Source organism: Cupressus sempervirens, chromosome 10, assembly GCF_028749045.1.
Source record: "Cupressus sempervirens isolate cs-2001-9-10 chromosome 10, ASM2874904v1, whole genome shotgun sequence".
Lineage (NCBI taxonomy): Eukaryota > Viridiplantae > Streptophyta > Pinopsida > Cupressales > Cupressaceae > Cupressus > Cupressus sempervirens.
The window spans coordinates 708,231,509-708,254,319 of record NC_143127.1 but is presented as its reverse complement, the minus strand read 5'-3'; positions in this window follow the sequence as shown (position 1 = coordinate 708,254,319).

The following is a 22,811-nucleotide window of genomic DNA, read 5'->3' as shown; positions in this document are numbered from 1 at the left end:
CATAACTTTTGACTCGGAGCTTGGAATTCAAAACCGTTTACACCGTTGGAAAGAAGAACTGAAGATCTAATTTTAGTCCCTAAAATAGTGAGCCTTTAGTTGCCTAATTTTAGGGACTGATGAAAGTTTTAACTTGAAATTTTGAGCAGAAGATCTCCGAAAAAGCCATTTAAAAATGCCTAGAAAAATTTGTGAAAAAATATGAAAAAGTTTCAAATATTTGATCATCTGGATCACTTGGTTTCTCGCTGGGAAGGATAAGGTGGTTGTAGAGAAGATAGAGGTCGAAGATACAGAGGTTGGACACATGAAGTGGAACATGTTCCTCATCTTATGCGGCTATTAATGGCAAGATTCAACACAAGTGCCTTGGGATTTTAGATTGACGAAGCAGAAGGAGTTTAAGTTTATGAAATTGATTGGCTATAAAGAGGGCATAAATCATCAAAAAAGGGCAAAGAATGTATACAAAAAATGATCTAAAACCTCATTTAAGAAAAACCCAAGAACCATTTTCAAAATTGAGAACTTTAATTTTTTGGCAAATTGAGCTTCTGAGGTCTGCAGGTTCACAACTCCATAGGTACACAAGTCCACAGCTTCATATTTTTGAGCTCCGCATGTACACAGCTCCGCAATTTAGAGGTGCACTAATAGTTGACTGCCAGTTCCAAAAATAACACTTTCCATGCATTAGGAGCACATTCTGATGGCAAGTTAACTCCGACACACACCTAGTAAAGGGCCAGTTTCCATTTTTGATGCCTCCATGCACTTCCACTTTGACTGATGGCCTCCTCCTACTTTCTCTCTCATGTTTTCTCTATTTTTGACATGTAAAGGGCTCATGCATCCAATTAATGAATAAAATATGGATGGAGTCCCTCTAAGCACCAGTTAGATTGTCAGTTTGTATATATTTAGTTTGTTTAAATGTTTTAAAAGCATTTTATTGCATCAAGATATCTCTCACTCTCAACACAAATTGAGGAGACGATTTCTTATAAATATCTCATTGTAAAATGTAAGAAGGACCGTCGTTATTATGTAATAAAGTTATGCTTTTGGTGCTAGAATTCAAAGTGTAGTTATTCTTGCCTGAATGTGTCATTGTTTTGTGGATTTTATTCATGAGATTGTGATTGAGCCAAAATTTTATTGCGTTGTTTCTGGTTGTGTGATCTTTTAGTTCTGGTGTTTGCTATAGATATATGAATTTTGTTGATGTAACAAGCTTTAGAAGAGATCACCCAATTGTGTCTACATAGCTTTTTGTCTAGCATGAGCGCACTTTCTATGGCCTTGTGATTTGATGAAGAGTGAAACATCATTTGATTTGTTAAATATTCTCATTGATGATTGCATTAGTGGATTCTAGGAAGCGCTGCTCTTGTTTTCATTGGTTTCCTACCAATTTCTTCGAAGGTTTAACTCGCAACATGTTATGTTCTATAGCTTATGTCCATTTAGGAATTTTAGTTTCAAGTTATTTGATTTCATGTTATTTTTTTTCAATTTCATTATTTGCTTTGCTAACCCCTTGTTAGAGTAGGACCTCATAGTAGCTGCATTGTTAGAGTTGCATTCATTGAAAAACAAAAAATACAAAAATATTGTTCTTTTGGTGTGATATTTTGAGATAGTGAACATATTTTACTTCGATTCCAAGATAAAAGAGTTTTTAGAACCAGCAAAGGCCTCCTTGTGAACACTCACATTTATCTTCTACTGAGCAGATTTTGGTACGTCGTAAGACAAACACTGAACCTTGGAGTGGATCCTTAAAAAGATTTGCTTTTCAAGAGAGGAATTACACTATGGATTCCTACCATTGACCTCGTGGAAAATGAATGCCCAACAACATTCATGACAAAAAAAAAAACTAGTGGAGGAGCACTTTTCTTGGGAAAAAGATTGATACATGGACCAACAAAAAACAAAGCTGTACCTCACAATGCACTACTGAAGCTAGATATGTTGCAACTGTGTAGTGCCTGCCCCTAAGTCGCATTTTAGTCTTCATTGCCAAACTCTTTTAGGCCAATTTATGTTTGATGATCAGTATTATTATTTGAGAGATTATCAGATGTTGTTTTACACTCAGTTTATTATATGATGAGATTACTTGGTACTCTATATTTCATGCATGTATGATGATTATTCAATGTTTTCAATTATCAATGATGATTAGTTATATGGTTTATTATCACATGTGCTTTCTTATGGATACTTACCCCATACTGCATGTGTATGGTGTGCGTGTTTGTTTTCTTTATGTATGGTGTTTCTGATGTGGTTAAGGAAGGGAGTCGTAGTCACCTGCTAGTCAGGATCTACACGATGCACCACTTCCTGCCATTGTCTGTTTAGCTTAGAATATTGCGTCAGTACATGCGTGAATTTTATGCAGGTTGCAGGTACCGGGTATCGACTTCTCTGAATTGCCAGGATGAGCGTACCCTATCGCATTATCTCAATGGTAAGAGAGGGGAGATAAACTCTTAAGTCCAATTCCTAAACCCTTTAGCCAATTGTCCTAATTGATAATTAGGACAAGTATCTGAGTTAAGTACCCTCCGAATGCATCAAATGATGTTATTTCATGATTATAACCCTTTTTGTTTGATTTAGTATGTGTTCTTCTATGATGGGTTTTCATATGTTGCTTTATGAGTCCTTGATGTATTTTCTATTAATTAAGTTTAATTAAAAGGATTAATTAATGATTTAATTTAATAGAAAATTATTATGATATTTTAATATTTAATTATATTTAATTAATTAAGAAATTAATTAAATAAAAAGTATTAAATTTGGAAATAAAAGTTTTAAGTATAATTTTAGAATGTGATAATATTTATTTAATTTAATAATAATATATATTTAGAGTTCATTTTTAAATAAATGCTAAATATTATTATTAATTGAATTAATAAATATTTTATCAATTAAAGTTTCTTAAATAAATTAAAAGTGGAAAAGATATTAAATTATTAAAGGTTTCTAGATCGCATGATCTAGGCATGAGTTTAAATATAGAAGAAATTAATTAAAACGATTAATTAATGATTTAATTTAATAGAAGATTATTATGACATTTTAATATTTAATTATTATTTTTATTTAAATTGAGAAATTAATTAAATGAAAGGAATTAAATTTGGAGATAAAAGCTTTAAGTCTAAATTTAGAACTTGATAATATTTAGTTAATTTAATAATAATATATTTAGAGTTCATTTTTAAATAAATGCTAAATATTATTATTATTTGAGTTAATAAATATTTTTACCAATTTATTTTCTAAAATAATTTAAAAAGTGAAAATATAATTATTTAATAAAAGATTCTAGTTCGCATGACTTATGCATAAGATTAAATAAAAGAAATTTATTAAAAGATAAAAAAATAAGTGAAAATAATAATGTTACTTTAATTTCATAAAGTGCGCATGAGATTAAAAGTAATAAAGATTAAAAATAGAAGTCAAGTGGAATATTAAATAAAGTTATTTAATAATTCAACTTAATGTGCATAAAAGATGAATGCAAATTAAAAGAAAAGATAAGAAAAGTTAATTTGGAGTTAACTCAGTTGTGCAAAGAGTCTTCTCGGGTGAACGCACAATTAGTGCCCCGATTTGAGGAGAAAATTCCTTATCACAACATTGAAGGTTCATTTCTGGGGACATGAAGATTGGACAGGAATTTTGGGGAGAGAAATTTTTAGGGACGAATCTGGATGCAAATTTGTGGAAGCGAATCTTCTCACAATTCTCGATTGGTTACGTGTTAGCATCAGATTGAGGTAGGATCTTGTGTTGTGATCACTGATTGAATTATGCAATTTGATATTCCTATCTTCTTCATGCCTGTGAATTGTATATCTAAATTCTCTGTGATGAAAGCTTAAATATTTCAATATTGTAAATTATTAAATGCTTGTTAATATATTCGGCATACACAAAATTAGAAGAGTGATCAGACATCCTTGTTTGATAGATTAAAGAAATATGGATTTAATCGGGGAAGGGTTGAAAATTTTAGATTGAAATTCGAATGATTCAATTTATCTTTCCTATCAGATTAAAATGGCAATTATTATTTTATAATTAAATATATTTATGGAAGAGGAATTGTTTTGATTAAAATTTTATTTAAAACATATTATCGAAAATTTGTTTTATTTAAGTTTTATAAATTAAAAAAAAAAAAAAAAAAAAAAAAATAATAATAATAATAATAATAATATATTTAAAATTTAATTCATAGCATTCCCCCCCCACTGTACTTACCTCTCATTGGTCGGCGAGGGGGCCTGCGATCTCAGGGTACGTACCTGCGATGCAGGGGTACCATTAAATGGCCGCATGGCTATGTATTAAGCCGACAGCCTGCGATTATATTAAATCGCATAGATTTTGAAAGATATGTGTTAAGTTTGAATTGTGTGAAAGTTTAATTTTTAATATTAAATATTAATAATTTTAATAAAAGTTTTAGATAATTAATGATAATTTTTAATAAAAGTTTATTATCATAAATTGATCATGATTTATTAACAGTTTTATTTATTATTATTAAAATTAAGTTATATTTATTTTAATTTAGTGAATATTGATTCAATTAAAAGTTTAAAAATAAAAAATAATAATAATAATAATAAAATAAATAAATAAATAAATAAATATATATATATATATATATATATATATATATATATATATATATATATATATATATATATATATATATATATATATATATATATATATATATATATATATTTAGGTTGTTAATTTTTAATGTTATTAAATTTAAGTTATTTTAATTTACTAAATATATTTAGATACAATTATGTGAAGTTATCAATTTATTAATAGTTTTGTTTAAAAAAAAAAAAAAAAAAAATATTAATAAATTGATAGTTAATGAGATATTAAAATGAGTGCTTATTCAGATAATTATTAATAAATTTAAACTAGTTTAATTTAATTAATGATGGCTATGGTTAAATAAAATTGTAGAATTATGAATAAGATTAATTATATCATTATTAATTAACTTAATTAAATATAATTTTAATTTAGATTAATTAGTTAATGGATTTATAGAATTATTAATGATTTTGATTTTGATGAAATTGATAGATATTTTATTTAAAATCAATGACGATTAATTTTAAATAAATTTTTATCCTTAGATTATCTATAGGGTAATTGTACAAACTTTTAAATATAGAAATGGGTTTAATTACAAGGGTAAAATTGTGATTCCTATCTACTCGAAAATATACATTGAAACGAGGAAACTGAAAACTTGTATTTAACCCAACCATGTGATTTAAAATAAACCAAAAACATGTGCTTGCATCTTGTCTTATGTACTGTTTATGTTTTGGGGTTGACTTAGCTTTGACCAGTTTAGGTTGTTACCAGAGGCTCGGGGTTGTGAATGTGATGTCATGATGATTTGGTCTCGATCTTTCTTAACCTGACCATGGTAATGTGATGAAGTGCTCTATGACATGATTGTGTTTACTGTTTGTTATTGGTTTCCAGTTTCCTTGTGTGAAGCTGAGATGTATGTATTTGAGATACCTGACTTAACCATTTTTGAGTCTCGATCAGTTATTCTTGGATTGATTTTCGGTCGCTTGAGAGGACTGAAGTGTTTGTTATGTTATTGATGATGTCATGTTTTGACTTGACCATTTTGGAGTCTTTGATCAGTATTGTGATTTACTATTGGGATACTTTTTGGTTGCTCATTGGAGAACCATTGGATTTTGTGATTTATCATTGATGCCTTCAGTTGCTGATAGAGAACTGTCGTGATCATATGATTATTATTGGATGCTTATCTGTTGCTCATGAAGAACTGATGTAGTTTTGTGGCTTATCTTTTATGATTTCTTTTCAGTTGCTCATATAGGACTGAGGTGGTTTTATTATGATTCTTGATTTGTATTTTCATGAGCTTAGGGTAGGTTATCTATGTGTAGAGTCGGGAAGTGGCTTGCAATGGGGATCGGGGCCCTAAGAGGCTTCCTAGAGTAACCCATTGTAAGTTGATTTAATAAGTGAAAACATTTACACTAAATAAGGGAAAATGAACCTAATAAGATAATTGTATGTTCTCTCCCATGCCTTGAGTGCTAGTACAGACTAGGATGGGGTAGAGAGAACGCTTGGTTACGACCTTGCATTCCATAGTATGCCTCGTCAGTACGAGAGGATACTAGTGGCCGCAGGATCAGTAGGGACCCGGGATTCCTAAGGGATTGCTCGGGTAACTTCTACGTGACTTTTGCGATGACACTTTCCCGCTTGCATATTAGGTTTCCTATGTGTCTTGTGGTACCTCTGGGATTTAGATGTCGATCTTTTTAGGAACCCTTGAGTTAGCATACTTATAGGATTTCCTGGACTTAGAGAGTATTTATGATTATAGGTTTTGTTATCCTATTTGGGACTTGAGACTATCTCCTCAGCGCAGTGGGAGTGGACCATTTAGGTTCCACATGGTCGGGTGGTAGTGCTTTTTACTCTTACCATTGAGATCCGTTCCATGATCACCGTGGCTGGAGTTTTCGTGATTGGCATTTATCTTCACTATGTTCTTGGATTATTATGATGGATGGTTAGATTTTATGATAGATGTTTTATCATTATGGATGTATGGATGTATCAGGTATGGTGAATAGATTTATATATTTTTACTGTACCTTGTATCATGGATTTGAGGATGTTGTATCTTTATCTTTACATATGTATATTCTTTTAAGCCTTTCATACCCTGTGACTTGTACAGAGGATGATTGAGCATTCCGAATTAATTTGCCAAGAGGCATTCGGAACAAATGTATATAATGGACATGGGACTTTCTGATTATTCTTTCATATGTATGTGATAGTTGTTAGACTTAGAATTAATTAAATTTAAACGTGACTCAACGTCTTGGGATCCTTAGGAAATGTAACTTACAATGTATGTTTGTCGATGATTACATGTTATTGCTTCCGCTACTATGTGTTTGATGTGTATGTTATACATTCTTACTTTAAAAAAAAAAATATTTAGCAAACTTAGTGAAACTTTAGGTTAATTCTTTTGGATCCCTTGGCGGGGCGTTACAAACTGCTACCAATTGCACCAATATTGTATGGATCAAATATTTTTTGCAAGGTATAAAGGAAGAGGTAAACGATCTTGTGATACTTTATTTTGATAATACAAGTGCTATCAACATATTAAAGAACCCTGTAATGCATGCTAAGACCAAACATATTGCAATCAAGTATCACTATGTAAGAGAGTTGGTGGAAGACAAACAAGTGAAGATGGAATATGTCAGCTCAAAGGAACATATCACTGACATCTTCACAAAGCACTACCTAAAGATGATTTTGAGTATCTTAGAGGTAAGTTAGGGGTGATACCCCTAGCCAAGGCTACTTAAGAACAAGAAAAGATTGCCCTGCATCAAATGAGCTGATTGTTGAAGAAATTATACATTGATATAAAGGATATTTACTTTAGGATTCATGCCTGAAGTAATCAAAGTGTAGAAGTTCCAAATTAGTCACAAGCAAGGTGACAAAGGGAGAAATTGAATGAACCTGTAAAAGCTACACTTGCATATTAAAATGCTAATATGTCTTTGGCATTGTTGTCAAAGAGGTAGAAGTTGTAAGAAACTGATCAACAACATGTGATCAAAAGTATGAGGGAGAAATGTCAAGAAAATGTAGAATCTAATCAAATAAATATAGAGGAAGAAGTATATAGAAATAATCAAAAGTTGATAGGAGAAGATGAAGAAGTTGATCAAAACAACAGAGGATAAGCAATACAGAGGGAGAAACAAAGAATAAGGATACAACAGCTAAGAGGGAGAAGTAGTGATGAAGTAATCAGGATAGTAGAGGGAGATGTGAAAATTGATGTTAATAAAATTACTTTTTGGCATTTGACTTACTGTTCTAACCTAGTTAGCTTGTGGTTGAATAGTGTAGTCTAATGGTTGATCAATTTGGTTTGCCATCAATGCCAAAGAGGGAGATTGTTGGAAATTTGATTGAAAAGGTCATTGTTGAAAATCAAAGAGGGAGATTTTTGCAAAGAAGGAGGAATGTTGATAAAGAATTTTTTCAATCATTGTTTTGTCATTGATGTCAAACCTATTATTTGTAGGAATGACATTTTCTTATAAGATCCAAGTACTATCACTTAGTTGATTGATTAAGAGGATTTGATCAACAAGATGTAACAAGAGTACCTAAAGGAAAGGTTGAGTTATGATAATGTGATAAAGTGCAAGGATCAGCTAAGACAATGATTAAATGATGTACTAATAACATATTCAAAGATATAGAGGTTGGTCACAATTAGAAACATTAGAGGAATAAGTAGTAACAAGGTTGACCGCAAAGCTTAAACTAAATTCATCAGTGGGTGTTGAGCAAGCTAGTTGAAGCTGAGAAAATTCTTAGTTGGAGCCGAGCAATAGGAAATTCTAGTGTGTGCCAAGTGATCTTCAGGTGCTGAGTAATGTTTAGGTGCCAAGCATTAAAAAACCTTAAGTTGGTGCCGAGTAATCTTCACGTGTCGAGCATCAGGAAAAACATAGTTGATGCCGAGCAACATAGTCTGTGTCGAGCACTAGTATTTCAATAGTGTTGAGCTATTGCATTATTTTAAATGATGAAAATTCACCAAATATGAGCCAAAAAAGTGGTTACCTTGAATTTTGTGAACTATTTGGAGGATAAGGATGATGAGCTGGTGGCACAAAATTCTATGTAAACCATTTTAGGGAAAATTTGAAAGGATTATTCAAGAAGTTTCTAGAGGAAACAAAATATGGGTTAGATATAATGAATCCTACCTAATCCATATGATTTGAAATTAAAGAATGGAAGAATCAAGCAGGAAAAGGAACTCCAAGACTTCTATTTAAGGAGTCACAGACCAAGAAGCAAATGTTGTTGATGTTGTTGTTGCTAAAGTGCCAAATTATGAAGTGGTTAGAAGGGTGTCAAGGAGAAGACATCTAGGTGAAGGAAGAGCATAGAGGCTCTACTTTTACAAGTGTTCAAGAAGAGATGATTGCACTAGTACATTGAGCATGGAGACTCAAGGAGGCTAAGCTTGAAAGGAGGGCAAGTTGTCAAGAGTTGCAGTTATTGAAGGCCAAGAAATGAGAAGAGCTGAAGAGTGATCTAAGATCTACAAGTTCAATTTTATGCTATATTTAGGTCAAAGTCCCTAATTGTTACTCTCTAGAAATTGTATGTGTTAGGATAGAAGTGAAAATCCTATGGACTTAGGTTGGCCTAATAGCCATATGTAAATCCTTTAACAGGGTGGCATTCCAATGTTCAAAAGTCTTCTAACTAGGCCCACTTCTAACAAGGTGGTTAAATCCTCTAACAAGGTCACATTTGACAGTGTGTTGCAAGCCTTTAATAGGGTAGGCCTTTTATATGGCATCACTTCAGAAGAGTGAGGATTGAGTAACATGTTACTGGTGGTTTTTCCCAAATTGGGTTCCCACATAGATCACTATGTTATGTGTTGATTTTTTATGTTTTAGCTTGCGTTTTGATTTGTAGTAACTTGCTGATTAGAAAAGTTAAAGCTTGGATGAATGAATGGTTGATTGGGCTCACTACACTCAGTAAGAAAAGTTTGAATAGGATATTTGGACCTAGAATAACCGATTCACCCCCCCCCTCTTAGTTATTCTAAAGCACTTCTAACACAAATCTCATGTGCTTGCTCAGAGTCTATTTCCATCGTCAGGACACATTGACAACTAATTTTTTTTTTCAGCAAAGAGTCACCAACAATATCCTTTTTGCTTGGCGAATCTTCCTCTTCCCTCTTTTGTTTGCTACTAGAAATAGAAATAGAGTGAGTAGGGTACTGCCACAAAAAAACTTAGTGATAAGCATGATGAGACCCTAATGGATAATAGGTCTAGAAGCCTATTTCTAGTGGGCTTTAAGCCCAGAGAGGAGAGAATTCACCAAGTAGTATGGGAATGAAATTATTTTCTTGTAGCGGAAATGATTCAAAAAAACAAAGTGATAGAGATGTACTCTAGAAACCCTACCATCTAGAATGAAATACATCCACACACAAGTGAGGACCTCCTTCCAGATATCCTTAATTTGAGCAAGTCGTAAAAATTACCAACCTTAACTAGTTTAGCATCCTCCTGATCATTTTTGGGAAAATGCTTGATTGCCTTGTCGGAAGCTTTTTTTTGCTTAAAAAATTCCATTTCTTCACTTAGCAACCCAATAACTTTAGCAATGAAATTAACATTAATGATGAATTATCTACCATAGAGATTAACCTTATCACCATCCCAAGCTTTATAGAAGTGTTCCATCACATGAGGTTTGTAACCATGAAGTTTCTCAATGAAACTGGTCACCTTTCCTTTCTTGAGCTAATGCCATACTTCTTTTTTACTTTTTTAGAAGTGGCACTTCTTAGGTTCTAGTTTTTTTGCATCCCCACCCATATTCATAAAGAGAGTTTCTTCCAAAAATGATATGACTAAAAAATGCAAAGAAAAGCACCAAGAAAAGTTCTATGTATTACCTCTTGAAAGCCCAAAAAATACCCATAATTTGTGTGAGGTTCTAACAGACATGCAAGCATGGAAACTATTCCATTTAAAATAATAAATGGAAGCTATGAGGAGGCTGTAGGAATATCAAATATTGATTTTCTCTTCTCAAAATATGTTTCTCTCATAATTACCTTTTTCTCTTAATACACCATCCATGCTTAGTTGGTCATTCCATGTGACGATATCGTTACTTTGAACTGCTAGGTTGGCCATCCAATTTGCCAGCATGTTCATCTCATAGTAGTCATGAGAAATGAACACATTATGGAAAAAGTTGAGGTCTTATTTACTTTCACTAAGGAGGTTAGAAATATTCTATACAGGGTCTTGTTTATTATTTAGGATATTCCTAGAGTCATCTTGTCATGCCCAAACTACGAGGGCAAAAAAACACACAAAACTCTTTTTTTTTTTTAGATAATTAAAATACACTAAGATGATAAGGTTATGCTCACAGTTTAGGTAAAGGTTTTCTACACTGTTAAATTAATACCCTCATTATAAAGTTGATATCGATCATTATTTACGTTCTTACATTAACTTACAACAATAAGAAACAATTAATTAAATGACAATGTAAATGTATTCGAGTTTACGTTCATTGAAAGTATATAATCAAAATCAACTATAAAAATCTTAGACAATTATCGATTTACAAATTAACCAATATTAAAAAGTCACTTTAAGGAAAAACAATTTAAGTAGAATTAAAATTGAATATATGTATATCAAATTTTGTTAACTTTAAACATTTCAATTATTTTAACATATTAATAAACCATCAAAATCTTACTAAGTTTAAATTTAATGAAATAAAAACTAGCTAAATATAAATCAATAATACATTTAAACTAGTTAAAATCATATCAGCATAGCACTAACATTACACTAATTTAAATGATGGTAGAACCTATAAATTAATATTAATTTAACATGATACTTAATTCATAACCAAACTACACTTATCATTTTAATTCTAATACAATCGCAAATCAAATACCAAATTCAATTGACACAAAATTAAAACTATAATAGCAACTAAACTATATTAAAAATATATATATTCGAAGACTAATTTAATATTAATCTTAAAGTTAACTAATCTTTTAACTAATCATTAAGTTATGGCTTTCTATGTTGATTAACAACTAAATTAATTGTAAAACTAAACTAACTACATCTAATGTAATCTAATCTTTAAATTAATTAAATACTATTAAAAAAGAATTAACAAAAATATAGCTAAATTTATTTAACAAATAACAAAACATATCTTTAAGATTTAATTGAATTAAAAGCTTTAACCCAATTATATATATTTATATATTTTAAAACGAAACAAAAGAACATCTAAAACAACCATTAATATTAAACTAACCAAATTTGCATTGACAAAATAAATAAATAAAACTATACTAAATAATAAAACTAACTAACTACATTCAATTAAAAAAAACTAACACCCTATGCTCTAACTTAAGTTTATAAAACACAAAGTACAATAAATTAATAAAAGCAAACTAACTATCAACAACTAACCTAACCTAACTAACATATACTAATCCTTACTAAGCTAAACTAACTCACAAATATAATACTATACTAACTAACCTATACTAAACCTAACACTAACCCTTAACTCCTACTCTAACCCCTCTCCCACCAATCACATCGACCTCCCCACACCCCCAAACCTTGCGCATTTCCCAAGCGCTGCAAAAAGTACAACTCTCTACCAAGGGGATCAAACACAGACCCTCCTTTTGGCAAAGTGACATGGAGAGTTAAATGGAGGGAAGTAAGGACTTTAAACAAGTCTATTCACAAAGCAATATTAACCATGACAAGAGGGCCAACGCATTCCAAGAGCAGGGTGGAGGTATAATGACTTCACGATGGCAGCATAATTTGACTTTGCTCACATTTTTAAAAAAAATAAAACCTTTTTAAATTGAAGCTTATGAACTGACGCCCAAGAAGAGAAGTAAATGCAAAAGTTAAATAGGTGAGAAGGATATTTAGAAGATATGAAAGATAGATATTTTTTTTTTGAAATTTCTTTTATAATTTTAAACATATAGGATTATGTTTTCTTTCTACTTTGTTTTATTTCAAATTTTAAATATAAGAATATTCTGAAGAATATTCTCTATTGCAAGGAGGCATTTAAATCTTCAACCCCATACAAAAGACAGAGAGTTTTTACTCTCTTAAAACACTTTTTTTTTGAAAATTTTCTAAGTAAAGAATTACAAGGCAATGCAAATTTTTTTTTTTTTCAAGGTGAATTTTTTGAATAGAGTTAAAACATGGATCCAATAGTTTGTGGCACAATAACACCATATTTGTTTGATCTCCCATACAACTTGAATTGCAAAATATCAACCATAGCCATTATTTTTCTTTCCTTAACATAATTTTCTTTTTGAACATATAAGGAAACTTGAAATTTTGCCAAATTAAATCAACATCAATTCCATCTTATGTTGAGGTGTATCCATCCAATTAAATTTTTTTGATTAAATCACATGAGAAGCAAATATACTCAAACACCAATTTTATTGGCAAAACTGATTCAAAGGCTCAGCCAGGAAAGAACCAAGAAGAAAACTCAGCTTCGTTGCCATTACCACAAAGTTTAGAAATACAAATTACATAGGATTTCAATCTTGAATTACAACAATTCAATTGAACTTTCTTCATGACCCTCATCAAGGGATTCATAACAAATTCTGCAACACATTTCTACGAACCGTGGAGGAAACAAAATTTGATTAGGTGATAACAAGCATGACCAAGAAACAAATCAAACATGCATATTCATACAAGGTTTTCACTATATGATTCACAATGAATCAACACTAGGGAAAGGTGGATTCTTCCAACCAAGAGAAGTCAAGCACAACACCAAACAGATGCCCAATCGGGGCTATAAACCAAGAACTTCCGTTCTTCCATTTCAACATACCATAATCATATAAGGTTTGTGTTGATAGGTAGGGGCCCATAACACCCTACCCTTTATCCCTCTTCTCATCCTCAGAAGAGACTCTACACTGGTTGGAGTCTGACTAAACAAACCTTTCCCAAAATTGGTAACTTCTGCCCTATCCAAGGGTGAGTAATATCAAAACACCCATGCAATAAAATCTCCAAATTTCAAACATAAACATGAAAAGAAATCATCCAAAATAACATGGTTTTCAAATCTTCCCAATATACCCACAATCCTACAAACATTCACACAACAACAAGGTAGCATAAGCATGAAACAAACATGAAATCTGAACAAGGGAGATGAGAATTCCTACCTTCACAAAGAGGTAATGGAAATGAACAAGTTTGAGTCGAGCTTTTTCCTTCCTTGCTCCAATCTTCCAAGACTCCTCTCTAGATGTAGAGATTAGGTAACAACCTAAACTACTCCAAGAAAGGCCTCTAAATAAGCCTCAAACTCACCCACCAAAAAGATCCATAACTTCTCTCACCCACTTACAATTCTAGAAATTCCTAACTCAACCCACACTATGGTTAATCACTAAGTGGAGGTGGGGTGATGAAACTCATGGTAGCCATAGTCAATTTTCGCACAAAAGTAAAAAGAGACTTTTTGAGTGGCCTCAAAAGTCAAAAAAAGGGGCTTAGGGGTTGGAAAAGACCCCTAACCCATACCCATACCCTTTGGGTATAATGATTTCATGTTTTAAGCCTTAGGAAAAAGGTTAGAGCCAAAAAAAAGCTAGGAATAAAATAGGACCATCTAACTACTCTAACATTACAGATTAAGCACTAATTCAGATTAAGGGATGACTAACCTCAATTAAGAACCCAATAGCAAACTGACACCAACTAAACTAACTTGGGTCCAAAGGTTATACAACTAACCCTAATCAACACACTAAAGAACATAAACAATTCACGAGTGTCAAGCGACACCATAAGAACATAGTTACGAACATTAACATTTACTGATCACATGAGGATACATACATACATCTTAATTTAATTACAAACAACAAGGTTTCCAAAATTAGCAATAAAGATCAGTTCTATTCCTCCGTCGATTTTCTTGGCTAAAATATCCGCACACTCATTTCACCCATTAGTCGTCCCGAAAATCACATGTACATATGTATGTATACGTATCATAAATTCACATAAATTGAAACATACATCAATCAGGGTTCCTCTCATCCTATTCAATTCTTAACCATTTAAAATATCTTAAACCAAAATGTTAATCCTACCTTTTTCTTAATTCATCAACATATATATACATAAAACATTAAATGAAAAACATCAAACATCTGAAAATAACATTGCACAACATGAAATAATATAGCATGTTCTAAGCATCAGATAATGTCTCGACATCTCAAGTCATGAGTATCAAAATGATAAAGTAACAACTAAGGATACAAAGGGTCAGGGTGAGGCCTCACACAGCTTCTAGCCAAAGGTTCCTACTGCTAGTATCCTCAGCCAGCTTGATCATGCAACAAGCCCCTACCATCTCATCTTTATGACTTGAATTTATACCAAGGGGAATAGCCTGAGCCCTTATGATATTGCAATTGCAATCTCTTATGAAACCCCCACAACCAACCTTGTTAGGGTTCCCTTTGGAGGCCCCATCAAAATTAGCCTTAATTCATCCATTGGGAGGAGATAACCAGATAATATTCTCCCTCAAATTGTCCTTTTTAAGTATGCAATTTTGACTTGGATGCTCCATGTTGAGATTAGTTGAGGGACCAAAATAAGAAATAAAATTCTCCTTTAAGTTCATAATATTTTTTTTACTTATGACCCAAGAGGGGGTGCTTGTATCTCTAAAAATTATGTCATTCCTTTCTTTCCATAAGCCCCAACCAATATGGGGGAAAGAGTACTACTAGAGGGTGCTAACAAGTTCTCCTCTAAAGGGACTACACCAGCTTAGAAAACTATCTACAAGATTTTCTTGAAAGGTCCATTGAATTTCCTAGAAATTCAAAATTTCCTTCCAAATATCCCTAGAAAAATAGCAATGAAGAAAAATATGGTTGACAGATTCCATATCCTTCCTAAAAAGACAACACCAATTGTTAATGATCATCCCTCTTTCTCTAAGAATTTTTTTCTATATAGAAATTGAGAAGAAAATCTCAATATTAGGAGTTAAAAATTTGGTCTAGGCTTTAACCCATGGGAGATCAATTCTCTTCTCAAAATAAGGGAGGAAATTTTGAAGTTACCACTTGGATGAAAAGCCCAGATGACCTTGTCTTGGGAGTTAGATTGATATAGATAGAGAAAAGAGAGATTTGGAAAGGATGAAGATTGACATCTAGAGTAGAAAGATCCACCCATCTATTGTTATCCTAGTAGTCAATAACTTTATCTCTAAAGTTGTCTTAATGATATGAATATTATTATAAAATAAGTTCAGGAGAGAACTCAATAACCAGTTATCCTTTCAGAAACAAATAGTTTACCATCACCTAACTTCCATTTACAACATTTGGTCAGGATATTCTTCAAAGCTTGGACAACTTTCCAAAGGGAAGAAACATTCTTTAAATGATCAGCAAGTAGGAATCTATTCAAAGTGGGAGAGTGTTGAACATATTTACTCTTCTAGATTTCACTTTAGTCCCTATCTTCATTGAAAACTCTCCAACCTTTTTTTAGCTAGGAGGGCTTTATTCATATCTCTGATAGGTCTAATACCCAGTCCTCCAAGATTCTTGGGTTTGCAAACAAAGTCACAAGAAATGAGAGGAAGTCTTTTTTTTGTTCTCAATCCCATACCATAAGAAGTTTCAATGAATTTTCTCCATAGCATCAACATACTTAATCAACATTTTGAACAACCTAAGAGCATAGATGGAGAGAGTTTGAAGGCAAGATTTGAGAAGAATAATTTTGTGAGCCTAACTCAACAAAGTGCCCTTCCATCCCACTAATTTTTTGTTATGTTTGTCAATGATCATTTCCTAGAAAGAGTTAGGTGATTTGGAACAAAGGGGGAGGCCCAGGTATAAACTAGAGAGGGCAACAATGCCACAATCCAAAATCCTAAAGATTTTATTCTATCTCTCCAAAGCATTCACAAAGAAGACTAAACTCTTCTCCTAGTTGATAAGTTGACCAGAGGATTGAATATAAAGGTCTAGGGAATTTTTATAACTCCTAGCTTCCTTCACCATGGCAAGCCCCATAAGAATTGTGTCATCTACAAACTATTCATGAGAGCTAGAATTAGAAAAAGTAGAGGGACAAAGGCCATGGATGCTACCTTGAGCATTGGGATGCTTAATGTATCTACCCACACAATCTATCATTACAATAAATAATATAGGAGAGATGGGATCCCCCTTCCTAATCCCTCTAGATGGAGAAAATAAGTTAGAGGAAGAAACATTGACCAAGACAACCAAGGAAGCTATCAAAACAAGTGGAGAAATGAGATGGATGCATCTATTACCAAAACCAAAAGACTTTACAATCTTAAATAAGAAACTCCAATCTACACAATCATAAGCCTTTGATAGATCCAACTTCATGAGGAACCCTTGGTTATGAGAAGCCACTAGAGAATGGATGTTTTCATGTGCAATAATAACTGAATCCAAAATTTGATGGCCCGAGACAAAGCCACTTTGTTTAGGGGATATGATGTCTGAGAGAATAGAAATGATTCTTAGGGTAAGGACCTTAGAAATGATTTTGTAAATAGAGTTACGAAGAATGATAGGGTGGAAAGAATCCAAAGTGTTAGCCCCCACCTTATTAGGAATGAGAGCTAGAAAGGTGGAATTAAGCTCTTTTAAGAGGCATCTAGCTCCAAAGAATTCCTTGAAAACATCACACACATATTTACCAACAATGTTCCATTGTTTTTGGAAAAAAAACCATTAGGGCATGGAAATTTGTCACCTTCAAAAGCTAAGACAACTTTATGAATTTCAAATGAAGAGGGAATTGCAACTAAAATAGAATTTTGATGGTAAAAAATGATGAAGGAATATTTTCCAGCAATTGACCTTGGCTAACATCACAAAGATTCTAGTCTAACAAGAGCAGGGATGATAAAATAATCCTTCATTTTGATAGTTATATCATCCTCATTAGTGAAATCTTATTGATCTATCTTGAGATTGGAAACTATATTAGCTACTTTGTGCTTCAAGGTGGTGATGTGAAAGTATATGGAATTATGCTCCCCTTCCTTAAGCCAAATAGCCCTAGATCATCTCCTCCAATACGAATCTTCAAAGGAGATGACATTATGGGGTTTAGAAATGGTTTTATTTTCCTCTTTGATAAGCTCATTTGAATAACCAAAAACTTGAATTTTCTCCTAGGTCATCTGCAGGTCCTTTCAAAAAGCCTCTTTATTTTTTAAAATGTCACCAAAGGAACACTTGTTCCACACTTTAACTCTGTCTTTAACTATCTTGAGTTTTTTAGCAACTATATACATAGCAGTTCCATCTACTTTGGTTTTCCACCAAGTGTTATAGACTTCATTGAAATCCTTTTGCTACATCCACATTTTCTCAAATCTGAAGAGAAAATGTCTTTTCTTACCAATTGGATTAGCAACAAAGACAAGGGGAAAATGGTCTGAAAAAATATTAGAAATGAATGACAAATAAAAATTCCAATCTTGAATCAAGTTATTTGAGGCTAGCACTTTGTCAAGCCTAGCTTGAATGCAATTCTAACCAACCCTTTTGTTAGAGCAAGTAAACTCAATCCCTTTTATGTCAAATTGAATAAGACCTTCATGGTTAATAAAATCCATAAGGTCCATTCTACCATCCAAATGAGTAGTATTACGTCCCATTTTCTCATGTTCATAAAGAGGAACTTTGAAATAACCCATGAAGAGCCAATTGGGTTCAACAAAATTATTCTTCAGTTCCTTAAGATTAGACCATAAAGACTTCCTAGCTTTGGTAGTATTAGGAGCATAGATGTTGACTAAGATCCAATCATAGTTAAGATTAATATGATGGAACTTAATTATAGTTTATTTTTTATTGTCCATGAGAGTGGTACTAGTGATATAAGCTTCATTCCAAAGACTAAGAGTTCCACCAGAGGCACCTTCAACACTTCCAATAGCCAGACCATAATGCTTAAAAACTTTAATTTTTCTTGCATTTTATTTAGACATTTTGGTTTAACAAATAACAAGAATGTTAGGTTTGTGGTCTCTAGTAAGATTTTTGACAACTTCCATTTTATGAGGACCATTTAGTCCCCCTACATTCTAGGTGATGAAATTCATATTTTACCTGGGGAAATTGAAGGATGGTAGTATGTTTACCATTTGCAATATCCTACAAGCTCTCTTGAGCTCTAACAATCAAATTGTCTTTCCTCTCCCTTTTCTTGGGGGAACTGGATGTAATGATAAAGGATGAGAAACCAACATTGGTTGTTTTGCTTCTAGTAGCTCTAGTAGGAGTCAAAAATACCCCTCTATATTTCTTAGGATTAGCCCTCTTATTTTCCTTGGTAGGCTTAGATTCCTTTTGGCTTACATCAATGGAAATTAGGGGAAAAATCAATAAGGTATGGGTAGAAAGATCCATAGACTCAGAGTTCGGCCTGGGGAAATGATTCTCAAAAGATGAGGGAAGACCCTCCATTTGGCATAAGTTAGAGATGCTAGAAGGAACAAGTGAGAGCTCTAGCCCAATGCCCAATATTGAATGATCGATCCTAGTAATAGGAACATCCAAGATAAAGATATCACCAGATGGTTCAATAGAAGTTTCTTATCCAACATCCAAATCTAACATATTTATCCAAATCTAACATATTTTTTGAAGATTCCTCCATATAGGGGGATGGGGTGCATCCAACACCCTCTTGCTTGACCATAGACTAGGAGCTCAACTCAAGGGACAATGAGACTTCTAGAGTATCTAAATCTTGGGAAACAACACCTTACAAAAGAGTCATCTCAGTACCCATAGGAACAAAAGAGTTTAGGTGTTGATCCTTGAGAGAGGGATCTAAAGAAGCATTCTCAGCTTTTGAGACCTTTGTTGAAGCTATTTTTTCCTTCATACTATTTTTTTCTTTTCTTTTTCCTTTTTCTGCTTCTTTTGATGGCTTTTAATCTTCCTAAAAGAGGATTTTTTTGCCATCTTTGAGTGGGCGGGGTTACTCTTATATTTATATTTGGGTGTTTCCTTCACCTAATGACACACTTTTTTACATATGAAACAAGCTCCATGCATATATTCAAATTCTAGGGTCTGAGACCATGTGCCAAGTTTGGAGACAATGTCTATCTTAGGCAGGAGATCTTTTATTTGATTAACTTTGACACAAATGTGAGCATAAACCAACCTATCTTTAGAGGTTGTTAGATGATCAATCACAAGGAGGCACCCAAAAGACTACCAAACCCCTAAAAATATCCTCATTCCAAAATTCCATTGGGCAACTTGGAAGTCTAACTCATCTTAGTGTAGAAAGAAAAAAGTTATCAAAGAGGTCGATATTGGGTTCCCACTTCTTCATAGTAATAATGTAGTTACCAAGTTGGTATGGCCCCCCATATAGGACCATATCTCTATCCTAATGGAATGTGAAAGTAAAGGACAAGAAAGCTTTTTACATGGCTGCCACATCCACATGACCATGAAAACACCATTTTTTCCCCACCAAAAGCCTGATGTTGTCAATAGTTTCTCTTGGGCCAATGAACTTCCCCACTAGGGTTAGATTCATCAAGGAGATAGAATGTTCAACAAGGGGATCAGGGACAAAGATTTGAAATTACCCTTTTTCCTAGGTAGAAGAGATCTTAATAGGAGGAAACAAAGAATTAACTAACATAATCTTACCAAAGAGAGAAGCCCGATCCTTTCTTTGTTGAGGTACTTGATTCTTATTTCTAACAGTCTACTTCAGTAGGTCTAGTGGAGGAAAAAATTGGTGCTTCTCTAAGGAAAAGGGGAACTCACAATACTCTTGAGGAGCTCCCATAATCCACTTGATGAAAGTTCTCAGGGAGTTTTTTGTTTCCCAATATCCTAGTCTACCCATTTTCCACCTCTTTTAGTTGACACAGATTGAAAGCCTTCTCCACTAGACATTCTTTCAACTAACCCTTCCTCTTATCATAAAGTAGATCCCCATGACTGTTGTTCAGAAAAAATTTCTTGCCCAGTCCACCCACTATTGTTACCATAATTTTACAGAGGATCTTGTGGCATACTTGGTCTTTAGGCCTATGGTCTATGTTTAGAAACATAGAGAACCTCTCCATTTTCATCAAAAACTTTAAATTCAATAGGCAATGGCTGCAACTCCAAACTTGCAATAGTCTTGCATTCACAGTTCCTCTTCCTTTCTTTGCAATGTGGACAATATTTAGCTAACATAGTTTCAGCTTCTTTCCTATTTCTTCTTTCTTGCATGTTGTCCAACTGAGTGATGAAATCATTAATGATTTTCTACTTGAAATTAGATAGAATATTAGATAACTCCACCTTAGATACTCCTGAACCATTGGTCTTACTAGGCATGGCCCTGAGTCCTCTACCTTTGTTTATAGTAGCACTTGATTAATTTAGACATATACTCTATATATCAGCCCAGTTCCTTTGAGTAATGTATCCTCATGCCATAAGGTCTAAAGCTTCTATACTTACATCATTTAAACCTTTTAGAAAAATATGTTTATGTGATTCTTCGTTCAACTGATGTTGGGTATTGTGCTACAAGTTAAACATAAACCTTGAGACGTAGTCTTCCAAGGTCTCATCCTATTTCTATGGAATTTTCAAGATTTCATCTCCCTTTATATCATGACCCCTATGATACTCCTTATATTTATCAAGAAATATATTCTTCATTGCATCCCAATCTCTTACAACATTGGCACCTAATCCTATGAACCATCTTCGTCTGACCTCTTTAAGAGTAGATGGAAACAATTTAAGCTTATGGGTATTTGTTGTATAATCATAGCTCCTACAAAGGATATCAAATTCAAAAATAAAGGTTTTAGGGTCTTTAGTGATAAGCCCATAGAACTTGGGAAGTCAAATTATTATTGTCATGTAAATCAAGGAAGGGGAAAGGAAAGGTAGGTTGAGCCATCCTTGGTGGTGGAACTAGTTGTTGTGGTTGATAAATAAAAAGAGCTAATGGATTATCCTAATACTCAATTTTAGAAAAAATATCATTCAAGTATAGTGACTCCTCAGATGGTGGAGGTAGTTAGTCTTTTGCATTAGCAAATGAATTTTCAAATAGTTCTTCTTCTTCTTCATTTTAAAATTGGGGTTCCTTAGGTTCATGATTAAAGATATCTTCTAGTTCAATTTGGATATTATGAGAAAGGAATATACCAAGATGATCTATGCTTCTTCTAGGCATAAAAACACACAAACTAAACTAAGGAAATGACTGCAAGAGTGGATTAGATTGACAACATCCTCGACAATGGTGCCAAAAATGGCTGGTTAGTATAATGACTCTATAACTAAGGATTTTAAATCCTTCTTATAATGAGTCTACATTTTCAATAGTGCCAAATATCATACTAGAGAAACATAATGAGCTCATTAAATTATCGACCAAGGATGTAAACTTGAAATGATGCCCACAAAGTATATACTCTAAATCATCTTGAATGCCATCATAACTGTGTAATTGAAATGGTGAACTAAATACTAAGCTAAGCAATGAAATAATAGTCTAACCTTGCACTCTAAAATAATGCTATAAATAGGAAACTAAACTATTTGCTTATGTTGTAGGAAAAAACCAACAATTATGTTACCATATGGCTATAGACAAAGTTCTAAAATACTTCTATTGAAATTGGAAACTGATTCCTACCTAGCTATGAACTAATTTCATCTTTCATGTGGGCCGCCATGGAACAATGAATGAATAACAACTCAAAGATTAAGAAATATAAATATCATTTGATTCATGAGTAAAACATAAGTATAATAGCTCAAAGATTAAGAACTATAAATATCATTTAAATCATGAGTAAAACATAAGTATATATTGTAGCAAAAAAATTGTATTTATCACTACTACTAGATTACAAGAGAATTGCAAACAAAAACTAACCAATGCATGAATATAAACTCAAACTTATTTATAATGTCAACATAAAACATAATTCCCTAAATC